The 15,566-nt window shown below is 35.2% G+C and overlaps 1 protein-coding gene across 1 annotated transcript in view; it reads left to right on the forward strand.

The window, feature by feature from the left end:
- Positions 1-15,566, forward strand: part of LOC133184096 (bifunctional methylenetetrahydrofolate dehydrogenase/cyclohydrolase, mitochondrial-like) — a 140,147-nt gene that overhangs the window by 35,974 nt on the left and 88,607 nt on the right. The window lies entirely within an intron of this gene.

A 15,566-nucleotide genomic window follows, 5' to 3' on the forward strand; every position in this document is an offset into this window, starting at 1 on the left:
TGTGTTTTATGTATAAAAAACACCGAGGAATAAAAGTTATTTCCCAAATATATTAAGGGATGGGTGGGTAGGACATGCATGGAAGTTACAGAAAAGTGCATTTCAAGGCCTTTAAAACATAAAAAAAAATATCATTTAAAATTTGCTAAAACCTTCATCTTATTAAAATATTTGAGCTAATTCAGTTTGCCTCACTGCTATTTTCACAATCAGCATGGCTGGTCTTTATTTTTCATATTTCAACCTTGTTTTTTTTCTTCCTACGGTCTTTAAAAAACAACAACAACATAATTTTCATTAATTACTTGTGTTTGTTTATTCTAAGGGAATAAACCATATTGTTATGTTTTCATGTTTGTTTCATTGCAGAATAAACCACATATTCCTGAAGTATCCGTTTTTAATTTATCACAAAAAACTATATAACTATCTTCATCAGTGAATTATATATTTTATGTTTGTTTATTTCTAATGGGATATAAACGATTTTTTCATGCCATTTTAGTGATAACATCTATGAGGAATGGATCGAAGCCATGTATTCGAGGCTCGACATTGTGGAATTTGCAATATGTGTAATATCATTTAAACAGAGAATGCATCTCTGTAAATACATATACCATTTTGTATTTAATTCTTTACTTTATCAGATTATAAAATTAAAATTTACTGATCAAATTTATCTTTGACATTGTGCTTCTTTTTAGGCTTGTGTAATCTCAGTCTTGTTTATCTTCTATCCTCTTTACCCTGTAAATACCGGGTCTGCATGCATTCAAGCGAGAAATTCATACCTGACATGCACTAAATAAACAAAGGGACTTAATTTGTATGCATTAGATAAACAAAGCCTTTCATGCGACCAAATTTTATTCGGTGTACATGTATCAGAAAGCGTATTTCACCATCTTTACTTAGGCTATTTATTTATTTATTTTTAAAAATGGCTGTACAAAAAGGGCATGACGCCTTATAAAAAGAACATTGCGCCACATGAAAATGGCATGCCGCTGCGCCATGCTTAATCCTCAAGGAAAAAAAAAACTACTTCTAAGGTTCAGTATAGAATGAAAACTGGACGATAATAATTGAGAGATACCGCGATTCGAAGATTGCAGCCATGGCCGGAACCAAACTTACAGTAAAATCCGGAACAAATATTATGATTTTAAGGTTCTGGCTGGAACGCGAAGTATCCGGAACGTAAATTATGCGACATAGGTTAAAGTTTTTGGAGCTGGTTCATTTCTAAGGTAACTATAAGCCCTATGTTGACCAAACTAGCGTGGATGATACATCTAGTGATGCACACTACCAGGCTTGCTTCAGATGCTTGATCTGACCTACATTTTCTGGATGAATGACCAGGTTAAAGTTTTTGGAGCAGGTTCATTCTAAAGTAACTATAAGCCCTATGTTGACCAAACTTGCATGGATGATACATTTAGGGATGGACACTACCAGGCTTGCTTCGGATGCTGGATCTGACCTCCTTTTTCTAGAAGAGTGACCAGGTTAATGTTTTTGGAGAAAGAACTGTAAGCCCTATGTTGACTAAACTTGCATGGATTATACATCTAGGGATGCACACTACCAGGCTTGCTGCAGATGCTGGATCTGACGTACAATTTTTGGATGAGTAACCAGGTTAAAGTTTTGGAGCAGTTTCATTCTAAAGTAACTATTTGCAGTACCTTGATTAAACTTGCTTGGATGATACATCTAAGGATGCACACTACATGACCTGCTTTAGATGCTGGATTCCAGATGAGTGACCAGGCTTAAGTTTTTGGTGCAGGTCAATTTTTAAGAAACTATAAGGCCTGTCTGAACCAATCTTGCTTGGATGATTCATCAAGGGAGGAACATCCTTAAACTTGCTTCAGATGCTGGATTTGAATTATAAATTGAACTCTGTAATCTCTGATTACCTATGTTTAACAGATATGCAGTCACCAAGGGTCCAAGTGAAATTAAATGTATTTTCAGCTTAAACTGAGAAGTTTTGATTTTTCAGAAATATACAGGGCCAGAAAAGGCCCCAAGAGAACCTTATTTTTTGTTCAGTTGAAGGTAGTCTGATTCTCAGGTTCTGGAAATAAACACTTAGGTTATAAGTACAAAACGCACATGAAATCTACTTTAACTTATTTCTTATAAACACACCAGAAAAAAGAAAAAATCACTATGATGTCAATACTGTATACAGGGTAATTTTCGCCCCGTGTTATTTTCGCCCTTTCACATTTGCAAGCAATTTTGCCCCGTTTTAAATTCGCCCAGTTACAGTTCTGTTTAAGAAATTATTAAACTGTTTTCTTTGAATTCGCCCCGTTTTAAATTCGACCACCTGTGAGTAGGACGAAAGGGGCGAAAATAAAATGGGGGCAGAAATTTCCCTGTACACAGTAATCAATAATCTTTGTACAAAAAATGGTAATTAAGCTATGGCATGTTTTTGCTATATTTTGCCAAAAAATTAAAGATATCCTAATTATTTGTCATTTGGGGGCCTACATTAAGAATGTGTTTATGTTATGTAAATGCAATATGTCTCATTAAGTGAACAGTAACTTATATCCATTCGTAACAGAGATCTGATATTTGGACGTATGTATGAAGTGTCTTCATTCTTGATTGTGCGTTGTTTTACATCCTGTTTGAGAATTTTTCACTCATATAGAGACATCACCATATAGCGGTGAAGGGCTTCAAATTTAGACCTTTACTCAGCTGCAGTGACTCAGGGCCATTGAGCAGTGAGGGCTCTTTATCATGCCAATGCCTACCATGACACAGGGCCTCGGTTTTTAAGGTCTCATCCGAAAGACCTGCAACTTTCACTCCAAAGTGCCGAGTGCTTGGTGAAGGAACAGTGCTACCTATTTTTTATCGACTTAGGTCAGTCGCGGCTGTGATTGAACACACGATCTTCTGATCGCAGAGTGAGTGCTCTACCGACTGAGCTACCGTGACTGTCATCTTCATTCTTAAAGAGGCTTGGACACAAATTTGAAGCCTGTATTTTCTCAAATTTTCAATATAATATCATGACTTATAGGTTGCTAGAGCATTCACACCTAAATATAATAAAAACCATGTTTATTAAAACTACAAATTATAGGATGCGTTTGATTGACACATATCTTTGCACTTTTACGAAGTAAATTTTGTCCAAAATAGTTTTAAAAAAGTAGAAAGTTTGTTGTGTATTAATGAAAAAATATGAAAGCTATAATCCAGAAAATTCAGAGTAGAAATGCAAGAAAGCAAAATCAACTCACCAGTATTGTCAGTTTGTGCACAGTAATGTGTGCAGACTAAACAAATTGAACACACCTGGTAAAGTGTAAACATTAAAAATAACAGAGCTGGTGCCCTGTGTTTAAACACAGATGTTTGTTGTGATGTTATGAAAAAATGTCTTTGTCAATGAATTTTTAAAATATTCATGTAAGTTCAAATCAATAAATTGAAGTTAATTTTATAATAAAAATAGAAATTTAAAATTGTAAACAATGCAACGGTGTCCAGGCCCCTGTACAATTTAAAGAACAAGGTTATATTTAAGGTCAAATACTATGATGTCATCTACTAATTCTTTTAATTTTTAGCTCACCTGAGTCGAAGGCTCAAGTGAGCTTTTCTGATCACATTTTGTCTGGCATCCTTCTGTCTGTCTGTACATCTGTCTGTCTGTCCATCTGTCTGTCTGTGAACTTTTCACATTTTCGACTTCTTCTCAAGAACCACACGGCCAATTTCAACCAAACTTTCATAAAGTATTCTTGGGTGAAGGGGATTCAAATTTGTTCAAATGAAGGGCCACACTCTCTTTTGAGGGGGGATAATTAGGAATTAGTGAAAAATTAATGGCATCTTTTAAAAATCTTCTTCTCAAGAACCACTGGGCCAGGAAAGATGAAACTTATGTGGAAACATCTTCAGGTAGTATAGATTCAAGTTTGCTCAAATCATGACCCCCAGGGGTAGGGTGGGGGCACAACAGGTGATCAAAAATTAACATAGGAATACATAGGAAAATTCTTTATGATTGGTCATATTTAGGTCACCTGAGTCACTCAGGTGACCTATTGCTATCCGTTTTTGTCCGTCGTCGTGCGTCGTCCGTCGTGCGACGTGCGTCGTGCGTTAACATTTAAACATTTTCAGCTTTTTCTCTGAAACCGCTCAACCAATTTCAGCCAATTTTGGCATATAGCATCTATGGGTGAAGGGGGACAAAAATTGTGAATTTCATGGTCCCTGCCCCCCTGGGGCCTGAGGGGTGGGGCTAAAACCACCAAAATTAATGCAATCTTTAAAAATCTTCTTCTTTACTCCTGGACATCAAGCAGTCAAACTGTTGACATGATTGTAATAAGCATTGAGCCCTCTACCAAAATTGTGAAATTCATGGCCCCAGGGTCAGGGGTTCTGGTGCTAGGGCGGGGCTATATAGATCATATAGTGAAAGTGCATTATTTCTTTGAAAATCTTCTTCTCTACTCCTGGGTATTATTGAACAAAATTGAATACATATTTATGATAAGCAAGAGTGACTTTACCAAAGTTGTGAAATTCATGGCCCCAGGGTCAAGAGTTCTGGTGTTAGGGCGGGGCTATATAAATCATATAGTGAAAGTGCATTATTTCTTTGAAAATCTTCTCTACTCCTGGGTATTATTGAAACAAATTGAATACATAGTTATGATAAGCAAGAGTGACTCTACCAAAATTGTGAAATTCATGGCCCCAGGGTCAGGGGTTCTGGTGCTAGGGCGGGGCTATATAAATCATATAGTGAAAGTGCATTATTTCTTTGAAAATCTTCTTCTCTACTCCTGGGTATTATTGAAACAAATTGAATACATAGTTTTGATAAGCAAGAGTGACTCTACCAAAATTGTGAAATTCATAGCCCCAGGGTCAGGGGTTCTGGTGTTAGGGCGGGGCTATTTAAATCATATAGTGAAAGTGCATTATTTCTTTGAAAATCTTCTTCTCTACTCCTGGGTATTATTGAAACAAATTGAATACATAGTTATGATAAGCAAGAGTGACTCTACCAAAATTGTGAAATTCATAGCCCCAGGGTCAGGGGTTCTGGTGTTAGGGCGGGGCTATATAAATCATATAGTGAAAGTGCATTATTTCTATGAAAATCTTCTTCTCTACTCCTGGGTATTATTGAAACAAATTGAATACATAGTTATGATAAGCAAGAGTGACTCTACCAAAATTGTGAAATTCATGGCCCCAGGGTCAAGAGTTCTGGTGTTAGGGCTGGGCTATATAAATCATATAGTGAAAATGCATTAATGCTTTAAAAATCTTCTCTACTCCTGGGTATTATTTAAACAAATTAAATACATAGTTATGATAAGCAAGGATGCCTCTTCCAAAATTGTGAATTTCATGGACCCTGGATCAGGGGTTCTGGTGCTAGGGCGGGGCCATATATATCCTATAGTGAAGGTGAATTATTTCTTTAAAAATCTTCTTCTTTGCGCCTGGGTATTATTTAAACAAACTATTAGTACATTGTTATGATACGCAAGTATGCCCCTTCCAAAATTGTGAATTTCATGGCCCCAGGGTCAAGGGTTCTGGTGAAAAGGGGGAGGGGGGGGCTCTATTGATTATATAGTGAAAAAGCAAAATTTCTCTGAAAATATTCTTTTCTGCTTCTGGTTAAAAAGCAAAGAAGCTAAGTGTATAGTTATGATGAGCATGATTACTTCTTCCAGAGTAGTGAATTGCATGACCCCTGGGTCAGATGTGCTGGTGTAAGGGTGGGGCTCTTGATAATGTAGTGAAAATGCATTAATTCTGTTAAATAATCCTGTCTGCTCCTTAGTGTTAATCAGATAAACAAAGTGATTACTTACATGTATGATGAATAAACTTCTGGTCCCAGGGTGAGAGACTCTGGTGTTTCTCGGTGGGGATGGGAGGTGGGGGGGGGGGGGCTGGGGGGCTCTATTGATAATGTAGTGAATCTGTAGTAAAAACTGCATTATTTCTTTGAAAATCTTCTCTGCACCTCGGCATATCAGAGGCAAAAAGAGTAAAAGTTTTGATAAATATTTTTGAACATCTGGGCCATTTTGTCAAGTGTTCTGGTCCTGGCCAGGGCTCTATTAATTTGTATTCTACTGAGGGGAGTTATTCCCCTTTGCCATTTACTTTTGATAATTAGTCACTGTAAATAATGTACTTGAAAGGTTAATAGAATAAGAGAATTTTGCAAGATTTTTTATTGTATAATACAAAAAGTACTTTCATAGTTTTAATGATCAGGTAGACTTGTAAGTAATAGATAAATAAAAATGAGACAAAAATAACTTGTCTTATTCAATGTTCATCAAAGACCAAGAGAGTCCAATGTAAGAGATTTCAACAAGGAATTAAAATAGTACAGAAGCATTGATAGTTTGTTAATATACTGTATGGTGATAGTGATAAATGGGGAACAGATTAGAACCTAATTTATGAACTGTTAATGAACACTAGATTAATTATTTTGTTGAACCTGATCACCCTATTTTTCTTGCTTTTGGGCAACAAAGCTTCACTTTTCAGTTCATTTTATACTCTATGGATTCTCTAAATTGTTGTATTATACTCAGGTGACCGTTAAGGCCCTTGGGCCTCTTGTTTAATGGAAGCATCCTCAGGTAGAGCAGATTCAAGTTTGTTCAAATTTTGACCCTTGGGTGTAGGATGGGGCCACAATGGGTGATTAAAGTTTAACATAAAGGAAAAAATCTTTAAAAATCTTCTTCTAAAGAACAGCAAAGCCATGATAGGTCATATTGATATAAAAGCATCCTCAGGTAGTGTAGATTCAAGTTTGTTCAAATCATGACCCCTGGAACTAGGGTGGGGCCACAAAGGTGTTTAAAGTTTGACATAGGAATACAGAGGAAAATTCTTTAAAAGTCTTCTTCTCATGAACAGCAAAGCCATGATTGGTCATACTTTAATGGAAGCATCCTCAGGTAGTGTAGATTCAAGTTTGATGAAATCATGACCCTTGGGGTTAGGTTGGGACCACAATGGGCAATTAAAGTTTAACATAAGAATGCATAGGAAAAAATTTTAAAAATCTTCTTCTCAAGAACAGCAAAGTCATGATTGGTCGTATTTTAATGGAAGCATCGTCAGGTAGTGTAGATTTAATTTCCTTCAAATCGTGACCCTCGGAGATAGGAAGGGGTCACAACGGGTGATTAAAGTTTAACATAGGAATACATATGAAATTTCTTTAAATCTTGTTCTCAGAACAGCATAGCCATGATTGGTCCTATTGATGTGAAAGCATCCTCAGGTATTGTAGATTTAAGTTTGTTCAAATCTTTACCCCTGGGGGTAGGAATTGGGGCCACAATGTGTGATCAAAGTTTTACATAGGAATATATAGGAAAATTCTTCTTCTCAAGAACATTAAAACCATTGGTCATATTAATATGGTAGCATCCTCAGGAAGTGAAGATTCAAATTTGTTCAAATTATGACTTTGAAAGGGGGGGGGGGGGGGGGTGAGGCCACAATGAGCGATCAAAGTTTTATGTAGTTATGTATAGGGAAAAATCTTTAAAAATCTTCTTCTCATGAACAGCAAAGCCATGGTTGGTTACATTTATATGAAAGCATCCTCAGGTAGTGTAGATTTAAGTTTGTTTAAAATATGACCCTTGGGGTTAGGATGGAGCCACAATGGATGATCACAGTTTAAAATAGAAATATATTGGAAAAATCATTAAAAATCTTTTTCTAAAAAAAGCAAAGCCATGAGAAGTCAATTAATACAGAAGAATTCTAAGGTAGTGTAGATACAGTTAATCAAAATCATGACCCCTGGGGTAAGGGTGAGGACCACAATAGAAAATCAATTTCATATAGTCATGTAGGAAAAAAATCTTCCAAAGCCATGATTAATCAATGAAATATGGAAGCATCCTCAGGAAGTGAAGATTCATGTTTGTTTAAATCATCCCCGCAGGGAGTGGATTTGGACCACTTATATATTTAAACTTTTCAATACTGAACTGATTTCTGCTTTACCCAGCCAAAGTGCTCAGGTGAGCAATGTGACCCATGGGCCTCTTATTTTTTTTTTTTGCATTGATTTTCTTTTAAATCACTAAGATATCTGATATCACTGTTTCAATTTTCCTCATTTGACAGGATTTAATCTTTTTTCAATCATTCTGTTGATTTTTTTTTTTTTTTTTTGAAAAATTAAGGACATACGCAACGTAGTTTGAACTTTATTGTCTTTTTCTCTGGAGTTGAAGAGTTCCAATACTTAAAGGAACTGTGTGCTACTTCTTATGTCTCTATATGCTGTTGTACACTTCTTCTAAAATGAGTTTGGATAAATATCTAAAATATATGTTTAGTAATTTTTGTTTATTTTTCTTTGAATTATACTAGAATTTTCATCAATTGATATCTTTTCAAAACCCCTGGTAATGCATGCTGATTTTTTGTCTACAAACATCTGATGGCACTATAATCTAAAATTAAGAATATCTTGAAAAATTATCAGTAGGTAAGGTATGTTGCGTATGTCCTTAAATTCGAAAGAGATCTTAAGGCCTGTTAGTAAAAATTGGATTAAAATTTTTGTTCGCAATTGAATTTCAATCCACTTGGATCATCTCTTACACAAAGAGTTAATGATTAAAAAAAAGACAAATAGTATTATTTTAGTTTCTTTATGATTTAGAATTATGCAAATTTCTTTTAATTTTTTTTCAAAAGTAATGAATGTCTTTCAGGGGGCAATATGATTATTAAGGGCAGGGGGATCTGGCAGATTTTGGAAATGGATAATCTCTCTTTGAAAATATAGATACTCTGACCTCCAAAGGCAATAAAATAATTAATTTGACATTGAATTATGGGGATTTATTAGAGCATGTAAGGATTTCCAACTCTTTGCTACGAAGATGAAAATTCGAGTTCATGAGTTTTTATAGCCCCCCCCCCCCCCCCCTTGTTTTGCATATAGAACAAAAAAATATATCTCTGGTCATCTTAGAAAGAAAAATCTGCCTGCAAAGTATAAAAAGAAAAAAATCTGAGTTAATATTCGCAATCTCCACACCTGTCAGGATAAAATGATCATCTCCAAAAGACATCTATATCTACATGCAAAATTTTATTCGTGTGTATCTAAAATGATTAAATAAAAGTTCTGAAATTATTTGCCTATCATTTATATCATGCCTATGAGAATAGCTTAGGTTGACTTAAAATACTTTGGACAATAAGTTTGTTCCAAAGTTTTCTCATATGTCTGCATTGAATTCTAGCCACCAATTTTGTTATTGCGTGGACCCTGAGGTCCATGCAGAAAATATATTAGCGGAGTTAAACCGGATGCCATGGGCTTACGTCAGGCTACGCATGCGCGAGGATGCTAGAGAGTTCGCCTCTAAGTTAACTTGCCCGTAGAACAATTCGCCCTCTTCGAATTAGAATATGCCAATCATTGGCAAACTTCGCTCTAAAATCTGCGCATCGTATTTATGTATTCTTTGGCGTAACCAAGATCTGAATTTCTCTTTAATACATATATCCTTATATACAAACTAAATTCTATGGTACAAGCATTTTAAATAAGTAGGAAGAACTTATAGAGATAGCTTAACAGCTTGAACATGTTGAATTAAAACCACTCTAGGTTTTAAAAGATAGTCTTTGCCATGTTTACCGGCATTAGTTTTGTGCATAAGGTTTGCAAAATAATTTGATAGACAGCAATCCAAATATAGCTTGATAAAGGCCTGTAGCAATGTTTTTTCCATGTGGGGGAGAGGGAGAAACATCTCCAAAAAAAATTCTGCGTACTACAGATCTGTGCTACACGTGTACCATCTATCTTTCCAATGATAGGATACTTCCGTATAAATCTAGTACAGATGTCAAGTCCCAGTCGTTAAGCATTACATGTATCGAAATAGCCCGATTTTTTTCAGTTGAATGACAGAACTATAGGCCAATCGGGAATAAAATTTAACAACTTTGCTGTGAAAGTACAATCACTCAGAGTAGGCAGATCATTGTAGAAAATGTTAACGAAAGGTAAACCTTGCCACCTTTCAGAGTAACCAATGAACTCGTCCATGGATGCATTGACGGTTATTGTAACAAGAATAGATATGGGTTACCCCATATCCAAAATATTCGACTTTTAATTTACTCCAATTTTCACTAGAAAAAAAAAACTGTACATGTTATGAAACTGGTGTATAGTTCTTTATGTCTGTAGCAGAAAAAAAAAACTGTACATGTTATGAAACTGGTGTATAGTTCTTTATGTCTGTAGCAAATACCGTCACCAGTCTAAGCGTCACTAGCAAACAGTACACACACCTGTGCTTGCAAGACCAAATAGCCTAGGCAGTGGCAGATTTAAGGGGGTGCACCCGACGCCCCCCCCCCCTAAAATTGTCAAAGTTAGCGTAAATCATAGTTTCGTCGAGAAAATGTAAAAATGTCTTCTCGGTAGACCTCATTTTTACCCTTCAAAATCTTTAGAATCGAGGAGCTTCCGGGAGCTTCGCCCCCTGGACCCCCACCAGGGCTTCGCCCTGGAGCCACTGGGGGCCTCAAGGCGGCCCCCAAACCCCCTGCCCACTTCTTGCGCCCCCCCCCCCCAACTTCAAATCCTGGATCCGCGCCTGCTAGGTCTACACACGTGCGATAAGATTGTCACTCGCATCTTCTCAGACATTCTGCCGAGAAGTTACGATTGCAGGTGTTGTATATTAACCATTCCGTTATTTAAAAGAGACAGAGAGAAAAAAACACACACAAAATTAATCTTTTTTTGTGTTTTTAAATGATCGAGTTAATCGATAACTTAGCATTAATTGTTTAAGATAACTCGAGACCCTTTAGTAAAGGGGGGGGGGTTCTTAGTCACACCACAGGCACTTACATTCAAGCCCGTAGCAACGGTTTTCAAAGGGGGCAACCTCCAAAAAGAGTTGACAAGCAGAAATAAATAAATAACAACCTGTGCACCACCCTGTAAAATCCTATGGGGGGGGGGGGGGGCTTCGTCTAACTTTTCGGTACATTTTGATTTCTTTTAAATGTTTAATTTTCTGTATTTTGAACCTTTCCGCAACAAAAAGTGCGAGGGAGCTTCCAATGCAAATTAAAACTTATATATTCAAATTCTAACAAAAGATTTTTTGTAAGAAAAAGTGAGCCCCCCCTCCCCCACATACTACGGGGCATTTTGAACCTTTCTCTTCATTGATTAAAATATCCCCATAATATAAGGAGATATATATTGTCCTTTACAAAAATTTTGATATTTCTTAGGCACAAAATTTTGTACAAATTTTGCATAAGAAATATCAAATTTTTTGTAAAGGATAATATTCTCTTATGGATACTCCCTTTCATGACTTTTTATGCATACTTCTTAAAGTTAGTTACTTTAGAAGATGGTCCAAAAATGGCATAGCCGTACGCTCGTTTGCTGGAATCTTCCGATCAAAGTGAAATACTTCATGTTACATGTGGGTGGTCGAGGCCCGGAACCGGTATTGTGAAGGTACACGGAGGAAGCAATAAGCAAAACTCTATCTAGAGAGCAGAAAGGGCAGAGATTGAAGTACTTAATATTTTATTGAAAATACTAGATTATATATATATATATATATATATATATATATATATATATATATATATATATATACATTACAAAATAAACATTCTCTCTCTCTCTCTTCCTCTTTCTGCAAAAATATAGGGGGTTCCAACACCCGAACCCCCCCCCTCCCTGGATACACCAATGGATATTACGATACCTGCACGCTTAAGCCTCTTTTAATTCTGTTGTTAATTTTAAAGGCTAAATTACAATTGTGATAGATACCTAGATCAACATTTCATATTTATATCATTTCAAGGTCATGATTTTTCTTATCATTACAGCCTAATTAAGCAGACTTAAATAACGATGAAAATTAGAAAAAAAAAAGATTAAACTTAATTACACCTTTGTAAGCTCACTAAATCTAGAAATTTTCTTCGAATTTCATTTCGAAACACATGCATATGGTCCACGTATTGCAGTCCTTTTTTAAAGGACAGCAACTTGTATTTCTTTATATATGCAATGATGTATGACAACCAACTTTGCCCATATTCATATAATTTCAGATAAAAGAAGTTTCTTAACAAGTTTTAAGCTCACCTGAGCTGAAGGCTGAAGTGAACTTTTCTGATCGAAATTTGTCCATTGTCTGTCGTCGTCTTTTTCATCGTCGTTAACTTTTCAAATTTTCATCTTCTCAAGAATCACTGGGCTAATTTCAACCAAACTTTGCACAAAGTATCCTGGGTAAAGGGGATTCAAGTTTGTTCAAAAGGTCAACACCTTCATCCAAGGGGAGATAATTACAAATTCATGAAAAAATATGAAACTTATGGGGAATCATCATGAGGTAGTGTAGATACAAATTTGTTCAAATCATGATAAGTCATACATGTATTGATATGGAAGCATCCTCAGGCATAGTGTTGAATCAAGGTAGTTCAAATCATGATACACGAGGGTAGGGTAGGGCCACACTTGGTGATCAAAGTTAAGCATTGGAATACATGGGAAAAATCGTTAAAAATCTTCTTCACAAGAACAGCAAAGCCATCATTAGTCATATTTATATGGAAGCATCCTCTGTAGTGTAGAATAAAGTTTTGTTCAAATCATAACCTCTTGGGGTAGCGAGGGGCCACAATAGATGATCAAAATTTTACATAGGAACACATAGGAAAATTTTTTAAAAATCTTCTTCTCAAGAACAGCAAAGCAATGATTGGTCATAGCAAATATAAAAAAATCCTCAGATAATGTAGATTCAAATTTGTTCAAATCTTCCCCCCCCCCCCTGAAGTATAGAGTGGTAATAAAAGGGATCATAGTTATACAAAGGAATATAAAGGATATATCAATACAAATTTTCTTCTTAAGAACAGCAAAGCCATTATTAGTTATATTAATTCAGAAGCATCCCAAGGTAGTGTAAATTTAAGTTTATTCAAATCATAACTCCCCCTCCCAGAACCACTTTTATATTTAAACTTTTCAAATTTTTCCAATAGTGAACTGATTTCTGTGCTTTTCTCTAGCCAAAGTGCTCAAGCTCAGGTGAACGATGTGGCCCATGGACCTTTGATTATGATTTATCATAATTATGATAGAGATTTGTCAGATTTATTTAGTTAACCTTTGTGAAAATAAAGTACCGGTATGATAGGTTATTTTAGCAACTAGCCAAGTTAGTGCTATTATCTGTTTATGTTTAGCTAATAATATGTATTTAAGAAACTTTTGGAGATCAAGACATAGTGGGGTCAATGTCATGGGAAGGTCAGGGTCAGAAAACTATGACACAGTTAAATAGTTCTGAGTAAAGTGTATTAGTTGTTTGAAAATGTCAGGAAGTTTCTTTTAATCAGTTTGTTTGTTTGTTTAGCATCCCTTCAAGAAATTTTCACTCATTTTGAGGCTTGCCACTTGCAGTGAAGGGCTGCAAATTTAGACCTGTACTCAGTACATAAGGCCTTTGAGCTGTGATGAATCTATTTCCTGCTAGCATCCTCTGCAACTAGTTCATTTGAAATTTAGTTAAAGACAAAAAAGTGATCATGATCAAGGTCACAGGAAAGGTCTAGGTCAGAAAATAATGACAAATGCATATGTAGCACTTGTGCCAATATGAATCATGTATGGATTTCACAGTACATATACAGGGTTCTCCATCATTTGAAATTTTACTGTGTTGCATCATTTGAAATTTTACTGTGTTGCAGACTTTACGTGAACCACTAATATTCGTGGTATTTTCGCGATCGAATTCGCAACCGAACCACTGTTCATTATAATTACAAAAGCACACACACACAACTTTTTTGAATCACCAATTCATTTTACAAATGGTATGATCGCGCATATTAATAAAAAAGTAAATTAATGGAATGGATATTTGAAACAATTAGAATTTTTCCATATAGTATCGAACATGCAATGTACTATAAGACAAACCAACTGTAACCCCCCCCCCCCCCACATAATTTAAAAAAAATAAGTACGATATTAAAAAAAACCTTAAAGGCAGAGATTTTTTACCGGTTGGTAAATTCCAGGTGAGGGAGGGGCTTATTTTGTAATGGTATGAATGCTTTGAGGGCTAGCAATCTACCTGTGGTCATTTGTTTCCCAATCCCTATACACAGGAAGTGATTTAATACACAGTAGAATACCCAAGAAGTGAAACTTTACCTGTGTTGGGATGTTGAGATGTTTTTAAATTAGAAATAAAAAGTTGTAAATAAAGTTAATTTCAATAATTTTTATTAATATGTGTCAAAGCATCCCAACCCATTAAAAACTATTATTATTCAAAGTATTTGTTGAGCTTTGAAAAAAGTTATACCAAATTTTGATACATATTATCATAAAGAATATCATAATTATTTCAAATAAAGGTATATACACATATATATTATATTAATTATCAAGCTAAAAATTCCATAGTAATACAGCTTTTCTATTGTTTATACCATGTGTGATAAATATCAAGGGATCAAAAGTTAATTGAAGGTCACCACAATGCCAAACAAGGTGTACAGGGTATACACAGGGACTAGTAAGTAAATGTCAATCAAGTTTTAGCACCCAGTGATTGACAGGGGTACACAGACCAGGTATTTTTGAAGGTGGTGCTTAATATCTCTGCCTTTAAATAATATGCGTGTATCACTGTCTACAAGTTGTATGTGTATATTAAATCTTGATGTTTTTGTATATACAATGTATACATACATGTGATTCTTCCGGCGGGAGACAAAATCTCCCGATATTTCACCCCCCTTCCGCCCCTCCCGATTAATTTTTAAATCTTCCGTGTTTTAAAATTCTTCAAATTAAATATTATTTGCAATATGTTTTTGATCGTGTTTCATATAATTGCTCAGAATGAAAAGAAATTGAGATAACAACGCCAGTGCAATAAATTTTCACAGCGGTAGGCTTCGTAGGAATCAACATGGGGTCGTATAATTATGTTGTAAAAATTAGTGATATATCAACTTGATAAAAGACCATTGATGTTTATTACTGAATGCAAAACATTGTAATTAGTTGCTAAAATACCCAGTTGCCATCTTCTAATGCTGCTTTGGTCATTAAAAGATACAGTTATAATGTAGGTCACACTCTAGTTAAAAATAGATCACACTACAGGGTGTTGCTAAAATATACCTGACTCTAATTAGTTAATTTTTTTAGAGGGTACTTTTTTTTCATCTGTACATATTCTATTTAAAAACAAATTACTGACATAGAATTTGTTACATAAAACCTAGCTATGTTTTACTTCACTTACCAGTTGATATATCAATACTAAATCAAAAATAAAATTTTATCCAATGTTTTAATGATGCTGTTAACTCTGAATTAATTTACTAGGAAATGAGTTGATTTCATTTTGAATACTCAATTTCACGTCATTTGAATAAAAACTTTATCA

Source organism: Saccostrea echinata, unplaced genomic scaffold (genome assembly GCF_033153115.1).
Source record: "Saccostrea echinata isolate AGI-Se365-2 ecotype Australia unplaced genomic scaffold, CSIRO_AGI_Sech_v1 ptg000010l, whole genome shotgun sequence".
NCBI classification, from domain to species: domain Eukaryota; kingdom Metazoa; phylum Mollusca; class Bivalvia; order Ostreida; family Ostreidae; genus Saccostrea; species Saccostrea echinata.